The sequence below is a fragment of the Nerophis ophidion genome, linkage group LG22, assembly GCF_033978795.1.
Source record: "Nerophis ophidion isolate RoL-2023_Sa linkage group LG22, RoL_Noph_v1.0, whole genome shotgun sequence".
NCBI lineage: Eukaryota > Metazoa > Chordata > Actinopteri > Syngnathiformes > Syngnathidae > Nerophis > Nerophis ophidion.
Window position 1 is genome coordinate 41,841,504 of NC_084632.1, and position 19,036 is coordinate 41,860,539.

At 42.8% G+C, this 19,036-nt stretch overlaps 1 long non-coding RNA gene across 3 annotated transcripts; it reads left to right on the top strand.

Moving 5' to 3' along the window:
• Positions 1-3,698: 3,698 nt before the first annotated feature.
• LOC133540866 (uncharacterized) lies at positions 3,699-10,075 on the top strand. 3 transcript variants are annotated; one of them, XR_009803747.1, is made up of 5 exons: positions 3,699-3,713; positions 3,800-3,874; positions 4,314-4,404; positions 4,538-4,574; positions 9,807-10,075. It is a non-coding gene; the product is annotated as an uncharacterized LOC133540866 (long non-coding RNA). The 3 variants fall into 3 exon arrangements; XR_009803746.1 differs by lacking the exons at positions 3,699-3,713; positions 3,800-3,874 and adding an exon at positions 4,079-4,205; XR_009803745.1 differs by lacking the exons at positions 3,699-3,713; positions 3,800-3,874 and having other exon boundaries at positions 4,280-4,404.
• Positions 10,076-19,036: the final 8,961 nt, after the last annotated feature.

Sequence of the window (19,036 nt, forward strand, 5' to 3'; positions counted from 1 at the left end):
TGACGTCACACAGTGCTGCCAATGCAAACAAACAATGGGAATACCACAGCAAGATATAGCGACATTAGCTCGGATTCAGACTCGGATTTCAGCGCCTTAAGCGATTCAACAGATTACGCATGTATTGAAACAGATGGTTGGAGTATGAAAGTATTGAAGAAGAAACTGAAGCTATTGAGCGAATAGCTATTGACGCTATTCATAGCCATAGCATGGCCGAATAGCTGCGTTAGCATCCCCGGTAAAATGTGCGGACCAAACGATCAGGACTTTCGCATCTTTTGACACAGGAGCAACTTAAATCCGTCGATTGGTAAGTGTTCGTTTCGCATTAAATGTGGGTGGAAGGAAACGTAATATAGTTACAAATGCATCTACAGGTTATCCATACATCTCTGTACCATGTCTGCTTTAGCACCGCCGGTAAATAGCATGTTAGCGTTGATTAGCGTAGCATGTTAGCATCGATTAGCTGGCAGTCAACATCAACAAAACTCATCTTTGTGACTACTGTGACTTTATCGTTACAAATGCATCTGCAGGTTATCCATACATTTCTGTGCCATGTCTGCTTTAGCACCGCCGGTAAATAGCATGTTAGCGTCGATTAGCGTAGCTTGTTAGCATCGATTAACTGGCAGTCACGCCGCGACCAAATATGTCTGATTAGCACATAAGTCAACATCAACAGAACTCACCTTTGTGATTTCGTTGAATTTATCGTTGCAAATGCATCTGCAGGTTATCCATACATCTCTGTGCCATGTCTGCTTTAGCATCGCCGGTCAAATGTGGAGACACTCTGGCACATTCAATGGGGGTCTGGCGGCTGACACTTTGGCATCTTGGGGCCAGTGGTGCAACTTGAATCCCTCCCTGTTAGTGTTGTTACACCCTCCGACAACACACCGTCGAGGCATGATGTCTCCAAGGTTCCAAAAAATTGTCAAAAAAACGGAAAATAACAGAGCTGAGACCCGGTGTGTCTAATGTGTTGAAAATGAAAATGGCGGCTGTGTTACCTCGGCGACGTCACATTCTGACGTCATCGCCTCCAGCGCGATAAACAGAAAGGCGTTTAATTTGCCAAAATTCACCCATTTAGAGTTCGGAAATCGGTTAAAAAAATAGATGGTCTTTTTTCTGCACCATCAAGGTATATATTGACGCTTGCATAGGTCTGCTGATAATGTTCCCCTTTAAAGACCACTGGTCTACTATTTGATACTATAAGACTCTAAATGGCTGTTGGACATGACATGGGTGGACTCTCAGGGACTTGTAGGAGGTTAAGGTTGAACCTTGACCCCAACCTGGACAGCACAGATATCGTAATCAGCTCCTGTTTGAATTAAGTTACATTAAAAAAATAAAATGTTCCATCCAACATCCATCTATCCATCCATCCATCTTCTTCCGCTTATCTATTATATATTATATATTAAGCAGGGAACCCCAGACTTCCCTCTCCCCAGCCACTTCGTCTAGCTCTTCCCGGGAGATCCCGAGGCGTTCCCAGGCCAGCCGGGAGACATAGTCTTCCCAACGTGTCCTGGGTCTTCCCCCGTGGCCTCCTACCGGTTGGACGTGCCCTAAACACCTCCCTAGGGAGGCGTTCGGGTGGCATCCTGACCAGATGCCCGAACCACCTCATCTGGCTCCTCTCCATGTGGAGGAGCAGCGGCTTTACTTTGAGTTCCTCCCGGATGGCAGAGCTTCTCACCCTATCTCTAAGGGAGAGACCCACCACCCGGTGGAGGAAACTCATGTGGGCCGCTTGTACCCGTGATCTTGTCCTTTCGGTCATAAACCAAAGCTCATGACCATAGCTGAGGATGGGAACGTAGATCGACCGGTAAATTGAGAGCTTTGCCTTCCGGCTCAGCTCCTTCTTCACCACAACGGATCGATACAGCGTCCGCATTACTGAAGACGCCGCACCGATCCGCCTGTCGATCTCACCATCCACTCTTCCCTCACCCGTGAACAAGACTACAAGGTACTTGAACTCCTCCACTTGGGGCATCAAACATTAAACACGTTAATTAATACAAGAGGCGTGTGAATGCTGAAGTTGAAGTAAAATGTTGGAATGTTGAAGAGCTGACGCTGAAATGAAAATGCTAATGGAATGTAGGATGAATGATGAAAGGGTTTAAATGTTGAAATCATTTAAACGCTGAAATGGAGTGAATGTTGGAATGGTTTGAATGTTGAAGAGATGGAATTTTCAGGGAAACCGGAATTTAGTTTGGAACTTGGGAAAGTTATCTGCGGTCCCCTTCAGGGTTTCTCATTGTCATCCCATTGGCTTGAGGTTTTTCTTGCCCTGATGTGGGATCTGTACCGCGGATGTCGTTGTGGCTTGTGCAGCCCTTTGAGACACTCGTCATTTAGGGCTATATAAGTAAACATTGATTGATTGAATTCGACTCTGGAAAGCGGGCAGCACGGTAGAAGAGAGGTTAGTCAATCTGTCTCACAATACGAAGGTCCTGAGCAGTCCTGGGTTCAATCCCAGGCTCGGGATCTTTCTGTGTGGAGTTTGCAGGTTCTCCCCGTGATTGTGTCTGCGGGCTATAGAGCGTTTTCCGTTCGGGCTCCAGTACTCTGGAATGCCCTCCCGGTAACAGTTCAAGATGCTACCTCAGTAGAAGCATTTAAGTCTCACCTTAAAACTCATCTGTATACTCTAGCCTTTAAATAGACCTCCTTTTTAGACCAGTTGATCTGCCGCTTCTTTTCTTTCTCCTATGTCCCCCCCTCCCTTGTGGAGGGGGTCCGGTCCGATGACCATGGATGAAGTACTGGCTGTCCAGAGTCAAGACCCAGGATGGACCGCTCGTCGGGACCCAGGATGGACCGCTCGCCTGTATCGGTTGGGGACATCTCTACGCTGCTGATCCGCTTGAGATGGTTTCCTGTGGACGGGACTCTCGCTGCTGTCTTGGAGCCACTATGGATTGAACTTTCACAGTATCATGTTAGACCCGCTCGACATCCATTGCTTTCGGTCCCCTAGAGGGGGGGGCTTGCCCACATCTGAGGTCCTCTCCAAGGTTTCTCATAGTCAGCATTGTCACTGGCGTCCCACTGGATGTGAATTCTCCCTGCCCACTGGGTGTGAGTTTTCCTTGCCCTTTTGTGGGTTCTTCCGAGGATGTTGTAGTCGTAATGATTTGTGCAGTCCTTTGAGACATTTGTGATTTGGGGCTATATAAATAAACATTGATTGATTGATTGATTCCCTCCGGGTACACTGGCTTCCGCCCACTTCCAAAGACATGCACCTGGGGATAGGCCCCTCCCACCTCCAAAGACATGCACCTGGGGATAGGCCCCTCCCACTTCCAAAGACATGCACCTGGGGATAGGCCCCTCCCACCTCCAAAGACATGCACCTGGGGATAGGCCCCTCCCACCTCCAAAGACATGCACCTGGGGATAGGCCCCTCCCACTTCCAAAGACATGCACCTGGGGATAGGCCCCTCCCACTTCCAAAGACATGCACCTGGGGATAGGCCCCTCCCACTTCCAAAGACATGCACCTGGGGATAGTTTGATTGGCAACACTGAATGATCCCTAGTGTGTGAATGTTATCTGTCTATCTGTGTTGGCCCTGCGATAAGGTGGCGACTTGTCCAGGGTGCACACCGCCTACCGCCTGAATGAAGCTTAGATGGGCTCCAGCGACCGCAAAAGGGACAAGCGGTAGGAAATGGATGAATGGATGGACTCTGGAAAGCACTGAAAACACTAGAGATTTAATAACGGCGCTATTGTTGCTCTTGTTGCAGACACGCTAATGTGAGCGCCCATCTTCTCCGTGGCCTATGTGACTGCTCCTCTGAGTTGGGAAAAAGTGCAACAAGGTCTATTAAAATAAAAACTTCATTTTTCGTATTTTCTTTCTCAATCGGGCAAAAAAGTTTGGTGCGTTGGATTAATATCAGCGCCAGAGGGCAAAGGTTGTCAGGGACAAAGTACGTCCTAAACACACACATGTAAATAGAGCCCCTAAAACGCACAGTGAGGAAAGAATTTGCCAGAAAATACGATAATACTTATAACTATACTATAAATGGGGGGTCTGCAGTGTGTTTTAGTGCAGACGTGCACACTAACTCCTAGAAAGTCCATGATAATAGAAGTTAGTGCAACTCAATTGAAGCTTCTTCACCCTGACGGACTGTGACTGAACAGGTCAGATAAACAAGCAAACATTTACTCTCCTTTAAGCCAGAGAATGTGTTTATCCCCTCTGCCCTCCTGTCCCGAGTGTTGATCATGCCGTGTCATCATCCTTCTCAGAATTCCCACCTACATTTTATAAGAAAACTTCATTCAGTCATCCAGTCCAGCCTGAAGAGGAGTCAAGTGCAATCGGATCAACTCGTCAACTGTAAGCTCGTTTTTCTAAGGGCTATTAGTTTCTTCTAGTTTCGGGGGACAAACAGGGTTGAATGTGTGTTGATACAAGGGATGCGGAAATTGTTGGGATCTGTGTGTGACTTTTGCCTCATCTTTGCTTTCAGAGCTGACCAGAACCAAGTACAATGAGGACTGGAGTAGGTATGGGGGTGTTGGGTCTGCTGGGTCTGCTAAGCCTTGTTCTTGGCCAGGGAAGAAAATCATTTACACGATAGTTATTTCAATCCTATTTTTTGGGGCCCTGATAGTACTAATTAAGTTGATTGTATAAAAAACATAACTATAGATCGTATTTAAATACTAACCAACACTAGCCACGACCCTAACTGCAACTGTCGATGAGTAGAGTGTTGTGACTATCGCTGCAGTAAACAATCAGTACTTCAGCAGTTAACTTGAGGTAGATTACATTAAATGTTCTAAGTTTTCTGACAAAAATCGAACCGTAATTAATGCGGCAATATCTTTCAAGGTGATTGAACAAACTTTGCCTCCAAGCTTCAACTCTACGGAATGGTTAACCCGTAATTTTCACAATTATTCGTTCCCGGTCCTTTTAGTACAGAGTTCAATTTTAGTGGTGGATTTTAACATGGCCCACATTAGCAATTGTCTTTCTCAAAAAGGAACCCCAACCATGAGGGGGGGGGCAATGTATTTGTGTCAGAAGGGCGCTCGCCTGAACTGAGACAATGAGATATTACCATCACAAATCGACATCTGTATCGATGTAAACAAGGAATATAGGACGTAAGTAACTATGTGGGCTCACCAGCACTGGCTTCCTGTGCACTTAAGATGTGACTTTAAGGTTTTACTACTTACGTATAAAATACTACACGGTCTAGCTCCATCCTATCTTGCCGAATGTATTGTACCATATGTCCCGGCAAGAAATCTGCCTTCAAAGGACTCCGGCTTATTAGTGATTCCCAAAGCCCAAAAAAAGTCTGCGGGCTGTAGAGCGTTTTCATTTCGGGCTCCAGTACTCTGGAATGCCCTCCCGGTAACAGTTCGAGATGCCACCTCAGTAGAAGCATTTAAGTCTCACCTTAAAACTCATTTGTATACTCTAGCCTTTAAATAGACTCCCTTTTTAGACCAGTTGATCTGCCGTTTCTTTTCTTTTTCTTCTATGTCCCACTCTCCTTTGTGGAGGGAGTCCGGTCCGATCCGGTGGCCATGTACTGCTTGCCTGTGTATCGGCTGGGGACATCTCTGCGCTGCTGATCCGCCTCCGCTTGGGATGGTTTCCTGCTGGCTCCGCTGTGAACGGGACTCTCGCTGCTGTGTTGGATCCGCTTTGGACTGGACTCTCGCGACTGTGTTGGATCCATTATGGATTGAACTTTCACAGTATCATGTTAGACCCGCTCGACATCCATTGCTTTCCTCCTCTCCAAGGTTCTCATAGTCATCATTGTCACCGACGTCCCACTGGGTGTGAGTTTTCCTTGCCCTTATGTGGGCCTACCGAGGATGTCGTAGTGGTTTGTGCAGCCCTTTGAGACACTGGTGATTTAGGGCTATATAAGTAAACATTGATTGATTGATTGATTGAAAAGTGTGACGCAGAGACATATTTTAATTGGTTGGATAGTTGAGGTGCGCGTTTGAATCAATTAGATTAGGCAAAGTAACGATGATTAGCCAAAATGTGCTGGAAAGTTGTGGGGATTGAACAAAGTTGGGTGATTCAATTTGTAAGAATTCTTTCACCCTGTGCCATTTATACTAGAACCACCACTGGCTACATACGCCAAGGTAGTGACTCTCAAAGCCTCACTTGATTGAAATGTAGTGTTTTATTTTCCTATATTCAAATAGTTCAAATTGTGTATAATGTTAGAGTGGCAAAAAATATTAAGCCAATCTCAGCTGCATTCAGGCAGAAAGTGGGCTACACCCTGGAAAAGTCGCCACCTCATCTCAGGGCCAAAACTGATAGACATCCAACATTCACACTCACATTAGGGCCAAAACACAAGTAAAACAAATAGATAAACTGTAATACTCAACTGTCTCTTCAGTGAGTTTTATGCTTTGTCAAAAATGTATAAATCATTTGAGATGCTTACTATGAGGTCTGTCACACCGCTGCCTCTCCACCTGGCTGTTATCTACCGCCCCCCTGGGCCCTATTCGGCCTCTATCAGTGAATTTTCAGAATTTGACGCACGCCGACAATATAATTATAATGGGGGATTTTAATATCCATATGAATACCCCATCAGACCCTCCGTGCGTGGTGCTGCAGACTATAATTGATAGCTGTGGTCTTACACAAACAATAACTGAACCCACGCATCGTAACGGTAATACGATAGACCTAGACCTTGTCCGGGGCATCACCACCTCCAAAGTTATGATACTCCCGTACACTGAAGTAATGTCCGATCATTACCTTATAAAATTCAAAGTTCTGACTCATTGTCAACAAGCTACTAATAACAACTGCTTTAGCAGCCGCAACATTAATGCTGTCACAACAATGACTCTTGCTGGTCTACTGCTTTCGGTAATGCCGTCATTCCCAAACTATGTGGGCTCTATAGACAACCTCCCTAACAACTTTAACCACCATTGATAGTATAGCACCGCTAAAACTAAAAAAGGCCCCTAAAAGAAGTACCCCATGGTTTACAGAAGAAACCAGAGCTCTTAAACTATCACGTAGAAAGGCGGAACGCAAATGGCGTGCGACTAAACTTGAGGTTTTCCATCAAGCATGGAGTGATAGTTTAAAAACTTATAAAAGCATGCTTACCTTAGCTAAAGCTAATTACTACTCAAATCTCATCCGCCTCAATAAAAATGATCCCAAATATTTGTTCAGTACATTAGCATAGCTAACCCAACTAGGGACTCCGCCCAGTAGCTCCACCCACTCGCCAGATGACTTTATGAATTTATTTAATAGGAAAACTGAACTCAGGACGAAAGGAGATTAAAGATAACGCATCCCAGCTACAACTGGGTTATATTACCATGGATATGAATGTATATACGACAGATACTGCCCTCCTAAATAGTCCCTCTCTTTTTGACTAAATAACATTAGAAGAACTGCAACGTGTAAATGGAATAAAACAAACAACATGTTTACTTGACTCACTTCCTGGGAAACTCATCAAGGAGCTATTTGTAATATTAGGCCCATCGGTGTTAAATATTATAAAAACGTATCACTTTCCTCTGGCACTGTTCCCCTAGCATAAAATAAAAAATAGTTATTCATCCCCTGCTTAAAAGACCTAACCTCGATCCTGACCTCACGGTAAACTACCAGCCAGTGTCCCACCTTCCCTTTATCTCGGAAATCCTTGAAAAAATTGTTGCACAGCAGCTAAATGAACACCTAGCATCTAACAATCTTTTAGTCCGGTTTCTGTGACGTTTGCTGAGCATAGTGATGCCGGATTTGTTCTTCCGTGGATGCGTTCAGGCAAGAACACAGCAACTGGTAAGAAATGAAGATATATTTAACTTATAAAAGGCTAAGAACAAAAACACTGGTGCTAGGCAGAAAAGGCAAACAAAAGGCGCTAGCATGGGAGCTAGGGAAACAAACTGAATCACTTACACTTGGCACAAAGGCACAAAAAGGGAAAATAAAAACAAATAGAATGAGCGCTAGGAATAAATAAGACGTAGCGCGAAAGCTAGCGAGTAAGAACATAGAAAGCAGTCGTCACTTGTTGCGTGAAAGCAAATTAGAATGAATGAACAGAAAAGGCTTGCTTATATAGGATGGTGATTAAGAAAAACAGGTGTGCGGGAACCGAGAGTAGCAGGTGGAACAAATATGTAACCATGACTAAACAGGAAATAAGGAAGTCGAACTACAAAATGTGATACAGGAAGGAATCAAAACTACAAAATGGAACGATCCGAGTAGCGGATCGCAACAGTTTCAGGGCAAATCACTCTACGGAGACAGCCCTCGCAAAAATGACGAATGATCTATTGCTAACTATGGTCATCCATGTTGCTGCTTCTTGATCTTAGCACTGCTATCAATACAGTCGATTATTTTTTTATTAGAGCGTATCAAAACCTGTATTGGTATGTCAGGTTTAGCCTTGTCTTGGTTAAACTCTTATCTTACTGACAGGATGCAGTGCGTCTCCCATAACAATGTAACCCCGGACTATGTTAAGGTAACGTGTGGCGTTCCTCAGGGTTTGGTTCTTGGCCCTGCACTCTTCATAGGCAGATACGGTGTTAGTTTTCACGGTTATGCGGATGGCACCCAACTCTGCATGCCCCTAAAGCTGACCGACCCACCAGCACTGGCTTCCTGTGCACTTTAAGGTTTTACTACTTACGTATAAAATACTGAACTTTTTTTTTTTCATACCTACCATAGTTCTCCCGAGTAATTTCATTTAATCAAACTTCTTCTAACATCCGATGCTACAGAAATGATAAAAGTATGAACAGCACTATGATTATGCTGATATCGTATCAGATTAATATCAGTATTGGTGTCAGAGTTTGTTGTTGGTGAACCCCGAGATTCAGAGAAGGAGGCAGGCATTTTGCAGGTAAACATGTTCTAATTAAAATACTAGAACAAGAACAAAAGGGGTACAACAAAAAGCACGCACGAGGCGGATGAAAAAACTAAAAGAGCTAGCATGGGAGCTAGAAAACAAAAGGAGCTTAGCATGGAAGCTAGTAAAAACTAAAGGGCCTTGCGCGGAAGCTAGCGGGTAGAGAGCAGGAAACCAGAAGTCGTTACTTGTAGAATGAAAACAAAACGGAAGCAGGGAACAAAAGACAGTGAGCTACAAACAGATACTGAAATATAGCTTACTGCTACGCTGCACTGACACGACGCGAAAGGAGCGACAATACGGAAGTGACATCGACAATAATCCAGCACTGACTGGATGGGAAGACAGGTGCCAACCAGCCGCAGTGGAGGGGACACAGCACTCAGGGAGAAAGACAGGAAACAGACAAAATAAGAGCGCTGACAGGAACTAAAGACAGGAAATTCTAAAACACAAACAAACTGTCAGGGGCAAGCCTGACAATTGGCCAGTACTTGAGCCTTTGATATTAGTATTGTATCGGAAGTCAAAATGTTTTATCCGTATCCCTTTAATTCACAATACAAGTTCATTTTAATTAAATAGTCAGCATATAAGGAACACTTCACCAAATTGGTGCCACTTGGGTAACCAGGAAATAAAACCCATAAATGCTCAACTGTGAGAAGTCAAATAAACAACTCCTAAATATAACGATAAAAATTAGAAATGTACATTTCTGTTGTATAAGGTAATTCCACTGGAAACCAAACAACCTTTTTAACAGATGTGATGTGGTCAAATAAACCTGTAATGACTTACCTATTTGTTGAAGGCTGGGGCGTTACCCATGGATCTTCCCCCTGGCATGACTGCATTGAAGATCGAAATAAGTCCCATGGTGGAAACCATAGAGGAACTGCCGGAACTGCCGAAGCTGAAGCTGACAACCCCCTCCACTCTACATCCGAGCCCCTGAGAAAGTTCCAGCCAGTCCAGCCTGTAGTTCCCACGGACAGGCCTCTCCTGGATGAAGACTTGCTGGCATGAAAGCTTCTTCCGGCCTGTCATACAAAATAAAGCCTTCCATCACGTTCTACAGAATATTGTAATATTTTATCAGTCTAATGCAAAACTTGTAATGTCGCCAAATGACTGGAAATGATACAAAATCAAGAAGGAATGCTGTATTTCTCAGTAGAAGTTATTGTTGAAGTACATAGTCCACCCCAACAGGTACATTTATATTATGTTTAGGGCTGGGCAACGATTAAAAATTGTAATCGAAGTTAATCGCACTATTTCTCCGATTAATCCCGATTAACTGCATTGTATACACAAAGCCCAATAATGATTTCAAAAGTATTTATTGGAATATTCTCCCACATGAACAAAAGCGCCAAAACATTTGTTGTGCAAACACAATTTAAATCAGTCCTTGTTAAACAGCAGCAGTTAAATAGCATATTTTATGAAAATCAACTCAAAGAATGTAAATATAAACATTTAAGCTTATTGCTACTGCCAGGGTATTTAAGTTATCCTCTTTGTTATGGAAAATAAATATAATCTACATACAAATCTCTGAGCCACAATCATAACATCTGAACAGGCAATTTCTGAGGTAACAGAAGGAACATTTTTTTTTATCAGGGATCTTATGTTTAAAAAAAATTATATTATAGGTAGTGGGCTGTTTTAGGGAATTTTTGATCAAATTATCCGTAGTAACAATATTAATAATGTTGTGTTTATTCTGCGTAGTGCACTTAAAATAATTATGACCATATCTAGGAATTGATATGATGGGAATTTTCCGATTGTTTGCATGGTGCTTTGATAAACTGAAGGCATCATATACATGGTACTATATTGTGATGTTATGAGCCAGGGAATAAAAGAACTACCCTACCCAGCATGCGCGGTAGCCCGGTATAGGTTGTGTCGCCATGACGGCATCTTGTATGTTGTGATATGCACGCTCTGAAAGCGAAGTGAAGTGAAGTGAATTATATTTATATAGCGCTTTTCTCAAGTGACTCAAAGCGCTTTACATAGTGACACCCAATATCTAAGTTACATTTAAACCAGTGTGGGTGGCACTGGGAGCAGGTGGGTAAAGTGTCTTGCCCAAGGACACAACGGCAGTAACTAGGATGGCACAAGCGGGAATCGAACCTGCAACCCTCAAGTTGCTGACACGGCCACTCTACCAACCGAGCTATGGCGCAAACGTTAAGAACTCAGCCAACACTCCTGGTCTGCATTATTCATAAATAGACAGACAACACATATACTCCGCTGCTTCACAGGCCGCTGGATGTAGCCGGCAAAGTATTCCCATGCTAGCTAGCACGCCTCATTCAGTCCAAAACGGCCCGATCTATCCACATCCAGAATTGTCTGGCGGTCGTAAGTGATCCCGGAGTGACCACGCTGTAAGCCAGCCAGGAAATTTGCAGAATTGTCCGGTATTTTTGCCAAATTTTCCATCTTTACCAAGAGCCCCTCGACACCGGGCGACACCATCTTGTTAAGAAAAGGCGTTAACAAAATAAAAGCATGTAAACAACATACGCAAATGTGCGATAAAATAATTGTCGGCGTTAATATATTGATGAGTTAACTCGTAATTAACGCATTAATTTGCCCACCCCTAATTATAATGTGAGTATTTCTCATGGCATTAAACATTAGTCTCAGCCCCCTGTGGAGAATCCATTTGAAAATATTGTATTCTTCCCCTTCAAACTGTGGCACTTAAGTGTAGTAGTCGTTCAAACGGTGATGAATGTTGTATTATTTGAGAATGAGAGTGAATGAGAACAAGACGGAAATCATTTTTATTTTACTCCAAAGTCAAACAGAATGCTGCCCCCAGTGACCTGGACCCCCTGAAACCAACAGTCACAAATCTTGGTTTTAAGTTTGACAATGGTTTTTAAATTGGAGCAGCAGGTTAACTCGAGTTTTTATCAACCAAGACTTTTAGCAAAAATGAAATCCATCTCATCTTTTAATGACTTTGAGCAGGTAATACATGCTTTTATTTCATCGCGTTCGAACTACCGCAACTCCCTCTAGGTTGGAACGAACCAGGCCTTAATAGTTCCATTGCGGTTAGTCCAAGATGACTTTTAACTGGCACTAAAAAAACCTTAACACACTACGGCCATTTTAGAATCCCTTCACCGGCTCCCGGTTCATTTTAGAATTAATTTTAAAATGCTGTTAGGGACCGAATGTCCCTTTGGGACAGAGACCCTATTGTATTTCTAAGGTTTTATTATTATTATTATACTGCCGCCTCTTTGAGCTGTAATTTGACTCCATTAATATGCTTCAAAACTCACATCAGGACCGGCGAAAATTGCCATCTACTAAAAAAAGCAAACCCCAAAACTCAAATTTGCGCTCTAGCGCCCCCTAGGAAAAAACACGGACAAAACCGCTTGTAACTTCCGTTAGGAATCTCGTAAAGACATGAAACAAAAACCTCTATGTAGGTCTGATTTAGACATACATTTCATACATTGACATTCTTTAGCAAAAATCAACAGAGAGTTGGCAAAAACCCCTTCAAAACAAAAGTTTCCTAAAAAAATATCATTCTTGCCTAATTGAGCTGTAATTTGACCCCCTTAAAATGCTTCAAAACTCACCAAACTGGACACACACATCAGGACTGGTGAAAATTGCGATCTGATGAAAAAAAATCCAAAACTAAAACTGCTCTAGGGAAGAAAAAAGACAAAACTGCTTGTAACTTCTGGTAGAAATGTCGTAGAGACATGAAACAAAAACGTCTATGGAGGTCTCACTTAGACCTATATTTCATTCATTTACATTATTTAGCAAAAATCAACAGGAAGTTGGCAATCACACCTTCAAAACAAAAGTTTTGTAAAAACCCGTCACCTTTTTTCAAACATTATCTCCTCTGAGCGCGTTTGTTGTGTCGGCTTCAAACTCGCACAGGGAAGAGATTGAACCCTTCTGATTAAAATGTTATGCAAATAGTTTTTTCTAACTGCTCCAGTTTTGTTTTCACAAGCCTTCAAATAACTTCTGCGCTGATGCTGCTGCGCTGTTGCCGTCTCAAGATGGCCGCTTAGAAGCAGGAAGCACCAGCGTGACCACACAATGCAGAGAAGGTAGGTAATGTGCGGGTAAAGATATGTTGACCGGGTGAAAGAAGGAGGCACCAGTTTGACTCCAGGATACAGAGAAGGTAGGTAATGTGCAGGTAAAGATATGTTGTCTGGGTGATGGCAGGAAGCACCAGCATGTGTGGGTGAAAGAAAGGAGCACCAGTGTGGCTCCAGGATGCAGGGAAGGTAGGTAAAGTGCAGGTAAAAATATGTTGACTGGGTGAAAGAAAGAAGCACCAGTGTGACCCCAGGATACAGAGAAGGTAGGTAATGTGCAGCTAAAGATAGGTTGTCTGGGTGATCGCAGGAAGCACCAGCATGTATGGGTGAAAGAAAGAAGCACCAGTGTGGCTCCAGGATGCAGAGAAGGTAAGTAATGTGCGGGTAAAAATATGTTGACTGGGTGACAGAAGGAGGCACCAGTTTGACTCCAGGATACAGAGAAGGTAGGTACTGTGCAGCTAAAGATATGTTGTCTGGGTGATCGCAGGAAGCACCAGCATGTATGGGTGAAAGAAAGAAGCACCAGTGTGGCTCCAGGATACAGAGAAGGTAGGTAATGTGCGGGTAAAAATATGTTGACTGGGTGAAAGAAGGAGGCACCAGTTTGACTCCAGGATACAGAGAAGGTAGGTAATGTCTGGGTGATGGCAGGAAGCACCAGCATGTGTGGGTGAAAGAAAGAAGCACCAGTGTGGCTCCAGGATGCAGAGAAGGTAGGTAACGTGCAGGTAAAGATATGTTGAATGGGTAAAGGCAGGAAACACCAGCAAAAGTCAGTCCCGTTCACGGCTGCCTGCAGCTTTAATTTGTTTTTAAATCTCTTGACGGATTAGCGCCACAATACATGTCAGACCTTTTAAAAATGTCAGCCAATCAGTTTTCTTCTTGTCAACCCAAAAACCCGTTTAAAATCCAGAGGTGATCGTGCATTTTCTGCTTTTGCTCCAAAACTTTGAACAGTATCTCTCTTTCTATTCGGACAGCTCCATATTTTATGATTTTTAAAGTTAAAGTACCAATAATTGTCATACACACCCTAGGTGTGGTGCATTTGACCCAACCCCTAATTCCCCCCCTGGGAGATGAGGGGAGCGGTGGGCAGCAGCGGCGGCCACGCCCGGGAATCATTTTTAGTGATTTTGTTAGAATCATTGTTTCTAAGGTTTCACAAAAACTTTGTGTTGAAATGAGTTCCCAGCAAGAAGACAAAAGCTGTCTTTGAAACTACCAAGAAGAAGGCTTGTAAAACTCCACTGTGTAGGATGGGAAGCAACATGAAGGTGTTTCTGTTTCTTTCATGTATTGCAATCAACAGAATGATATTGTTTTAACCCAAGAACTACAAAGTGGAGAGAAGGCAGGATCTGCCCAAGTTCCAGACGACCTCTTTTGAACTGTTTTACGAACCTCGCTGAACTCTTTTACGAACCTCTTCTTTGAACTGTTTTATGACCTTTTCTGTGAACTGTTTACGACCCCGCCCCTTTAGAAGCAGCTGTTGACATGTGGTCAGAGAAAGTGCAAATAAAGGAGGAGGCGTACAAGAGTGTGCTGGAGATTGTCCAAGAGTACAGACCAGACGTTTCTCCTCAAATTGAGCCAAATTTAATTATGTCTCTGTTTGATTCCTTGCTTCTTGTCTTGTTTAAAGGCCTACTGAAAGCCACTACTAGCGACCACGCAGTCTGATAGTTTATATATCAATGATGAAATATTAACATTGCAACACATGCCAATATGACCGGGTTAGTTTACTAAATTGCAATTTTAAATTTCGCGCCAAAGTATCCTGCTGAAACGTCTCGGTATGATGACGCGGGCGCGTGACGTCACGCATTGTAGAGGACATTTTGTTCCAGCACCGTTCCCAGCTATAAGCCGTCTCTTTTCATCGCATGATTCCACAGTATTCTGGACTTCTGTGTTGCTGAATCTTTTGCAATTTGTTCAATGAATAATGGAGACGTCAAAGAAGAAAGCTGTAGGCGGGAAGCAGTGTATTAGAAGCCGCCTTTAGCAACACAAACACAGCCGGTGTTTCATTGTTTACATTCCCGAAAGATGACGGTGAAGCTTTACTATGGAACAGAGATGTCAAGCGATTGGATTGGACCACACACACAAAGTACAGTGAATTATGCAGCGATCATTTCGAAAGATCGTGTTTCAAAGAGGGTCCCTTGCGAGGGGCAGAGATGGGCATCGCCACCACCCGTCGACTGGTGCTGAAGAAAGGTGCAGGGCCGACATTCAGGTTGTACGACCATATAATCTCACTAAAACACTAGTAACACAATAAGCAGATAAGGGATTTTCCAGAATTATCCTAGTAAATGTGTTTAATAACATCTGAATCGCTCCCACTATATACTCTTTTTTTTTTTTTTTTTCCTAGTCCTTCACTCTCACTTTCCTCATCCACGGATCTTTCATCCTCGCTCAAATTAATGGGGAAATCGTTGCTTTCTCTGTTTCGAAACGCTCTCGCTGCTGGTGGCCATGATTGTAAACAATGTTGAGATGTGAGGAGCTCCACAACCCGTGACGTCACTCGCACATCGTCTGCTACTTCCGGTACAGGCAAGGCTTTTTTATTAGCGACCAAAAGTTGAGAACTTTATCGTCGATGTTCTCTACTAAATCCTCTCAGCAAAAATATGGCAATATCGCAAAATGATCAAGTATGACACACAGAATGGACCTGCTATCCCCGTTTAAATAAGAAAATCTCATTTCAGTAGGACTTTAATACATGTCATCAGTGTTTGAACATGACAGATTTAACCCACTAGATGGCAGAGCGATTCATATGTTATTAGACAAATTTACTAGGATAATTCTGGAAAATCCTTAATCTGCTTATTGTGTTAGTGTTTTAGTGAGATTATATGGTCGTACTTGTACAACTTGAAGGTCGGAGGGGTGTGGCCACGGGTGTGGTGACCGCCAGTGTCACGTTTCTCGACGAGGCGAAGGCAGCCGATGCTTCCTCCACGGTGGAAGCATCCGACTGTTGGAGGCGGCCGGTGGGAGGAGGCAAGAGAGTCCGCGGCTGCCTCTTTGACAGGGGCAAGAGGAAGGACGCAAGCTCTCCGCTCATGTCTACGGTAAGAGCCGACTTATTACCACAATTTTCTCACCGAAACCTGCCGGTTGACATGTGGTAGGGAACCATGTTTGCTTGACCGCTCTGTTCCTTAGTAAAGCTTCACCGTCATCTTTCGGGAATGTAAACAATGAAACACCGGTTGTGTTTGTGTTGCTAAAGGCGGCCGCGATACACCGCTTCCCACCTACATCTTTCTTCTTTGACGTCTCCATTATTCATTGAACAAATTGCAAAAGATTCAGCAACCTAGAAGTCCAGAATACTGTGGAATTATGCGATGCAATACACCGCTTCCCACCTACATCTTTCTTCTTTGACGTCTCCATTATTCATTGAACAAATTGCAAAAGATTCAGCAACCTAGATGTCCAGAATACTGTGGAATTATGCGATGCAATACACCGCTTCCCACCTACATCTTTCTTCTTTGACGTCTCCATTATTCATTGAACAAATTGCAAAAGATTCAGCAACCTAGATATCCAGAATACTGTGGAATTATTGGATGAAAAGAGACGACTTAGAATGGTGCTGGAACAAAATGTCCTCTACAATGCGTGACGTCACGCGTCATCATACCGCGACGTTTTAGCATGATACTTTAAAATAGCAATTTAGTAAACTAATGCGTTGCAATGTTAAGAGTTCATCATTGATGTATAAACTATCAAACTGCGTGGTCGCTAGTAGTGGCTTTCAGTAGACCTTTAATGATGTGCCTGCAAATGTGTCACCAGAGGTGGGTAGAGCAGCCAGAAATTGTACTCAAGTAAGAGTACTGTTACTTTAGAGATTTATTACTCTGGTAAAAGTAAGGAGTAGTCACCCAAATATTTACTTGAGTAAAAGTAAAAAGTATTTTGTGAAAAAACTACTCAAGTACTGAGTAACTGATGAGTAACCTGATTACGGCAACAAATAATGCACAAAAACATAACAATGGCAATGAGCAAATTCAGAGCCAGGAATATCTCTTAAGCAACTAAAACAATAATATATATCAAATAATAGTACATTAAAATAAAATAAGAAAAAATGGCACATTGAGCCACAATAACTTAACAGCACCATATTCTCAGTAGGCATTGATTGATTGATTGATTAAAACTTGTATTATTAGATTGCACAGTACAGTACATATTCCGTACAATTGACCACTAAATGGTAACACCCCAATAAGTTTTTCAACGTTTATCAATTACTTAGTAAATGACCAAGTCGAGGTGATCTACCTCATATATACATATATATATACATACACACACATATCATATATATATATGAATACATACACTTATATATACAGTATATAATTTATATTTATTCATTTTGCCGTTTTTGTTTACGTTAAAGGTGTTTTAATGAATATACGTGCATGTTTAACATATAGATTCCTATCTTTCATGAAGACAACAATATAAGTCGGTGTATTACCTGATTCTGATGACTCGCATTGATTGGAATCAAATGGAGGAGAAAAAAAAGTTCCTCTTTCCTGTCTAATACCACATGAAAGTCGTTGGTTTTTGGCATCTTATTTGTCCAGCTTCCATATTCGTGTTTATACACTTTACAAGAAATACATTGGCGGCAAACTCCGTAGTTTGCTAGCTTGTTTGCGCTGGCTTTTGGAGACTCTTATTTTGTTGACGCATTTTATTGTGAAGACAGGAACTGTGCGATCAGTCTTTAGGCTTTTGACGGGAAGTACGGTTGAAATAAAAAATGTCTTTTTTCCTTTACACTTTTGATTGATTGATTGAAACTTTTATTAGTAGATTGCACAGTACAGTACATATTCCGTACAATTGACCACTAAATGGTAACACCCCAATACGTTTTTCAACGTGTTTAAGTCGGGTCATGTGACCGCCTGGCTCTGTTTGATTGGTCCAACGTCCCCAGTAACTGCATGTGATTGGTGAAACGCAGGCATGGCACTGAGCGCTGGGACGGAGAGGCTTCGCGGCGTCTTGGCTGGGTGAGCAGGTGTCGGACACCTCAGTCACCTTGGACGTATCCTCGCTCATCCATGCGGACTGGACACTGGCCGAGAGTGGAGTTGGCTGTCTTGGTTGCTTTGTTGGGTCTGCTCCTATCTCTGGCTATGCTCCCCCCACCCCAGCGGACGAAGTTGTGGAACACCGCAGAGGCCACCACAGTGTATATGTTTCTTTTACTTTTTATTCATAGTGGGTTCTTCCGAGGATGTTGTAGTCGTAATGATTTGTGCAGTCCTTTGAGACATTTGTGATTTGGGGCTATATAAATAAACATTGATTGATTGATTGATAGCTGTATGTAGAAGTGTTTGGTTGTATCTGCTGCTTTCATGTCTTTGATGTCCTCTGTGTTCTTTGATGTTTCCCTCTTACACACATGTGAGATTGATGTGTACTATGGCTATGAGTTGTTTTTTTCCCTTGGCCTCAGTCTGCACCCCCTCTCCAGGGCCCAGGCTAAGACCGATTTTTTCATTTTATTTTAATCTTGTATTTTTTTCTCCCCCCCCTTGTTTATCTTTTTTGTAAGGGGCGCTGGAAGCCGGCAGACCCGTCAGCGATCCTGTTCTGTCTCCCTGTAATGTTTGTCTGATCTTGAATGGGATTGTGCTGAAAATTTTAATTTTCCTGAAGGAACTCTCCTGACGGAATAAATAAAGTACTATGTAATCTAATGCGTAAATTCGACTTTGAAGCTCTGTCATTAACCAAAACAAACATTAATAGATCGATAAAAAAAAAGTAGCGAGCTGAATGTAGATAAATGGAACGGAGTAAAAGTAGCGTTTCTTCTCTATAA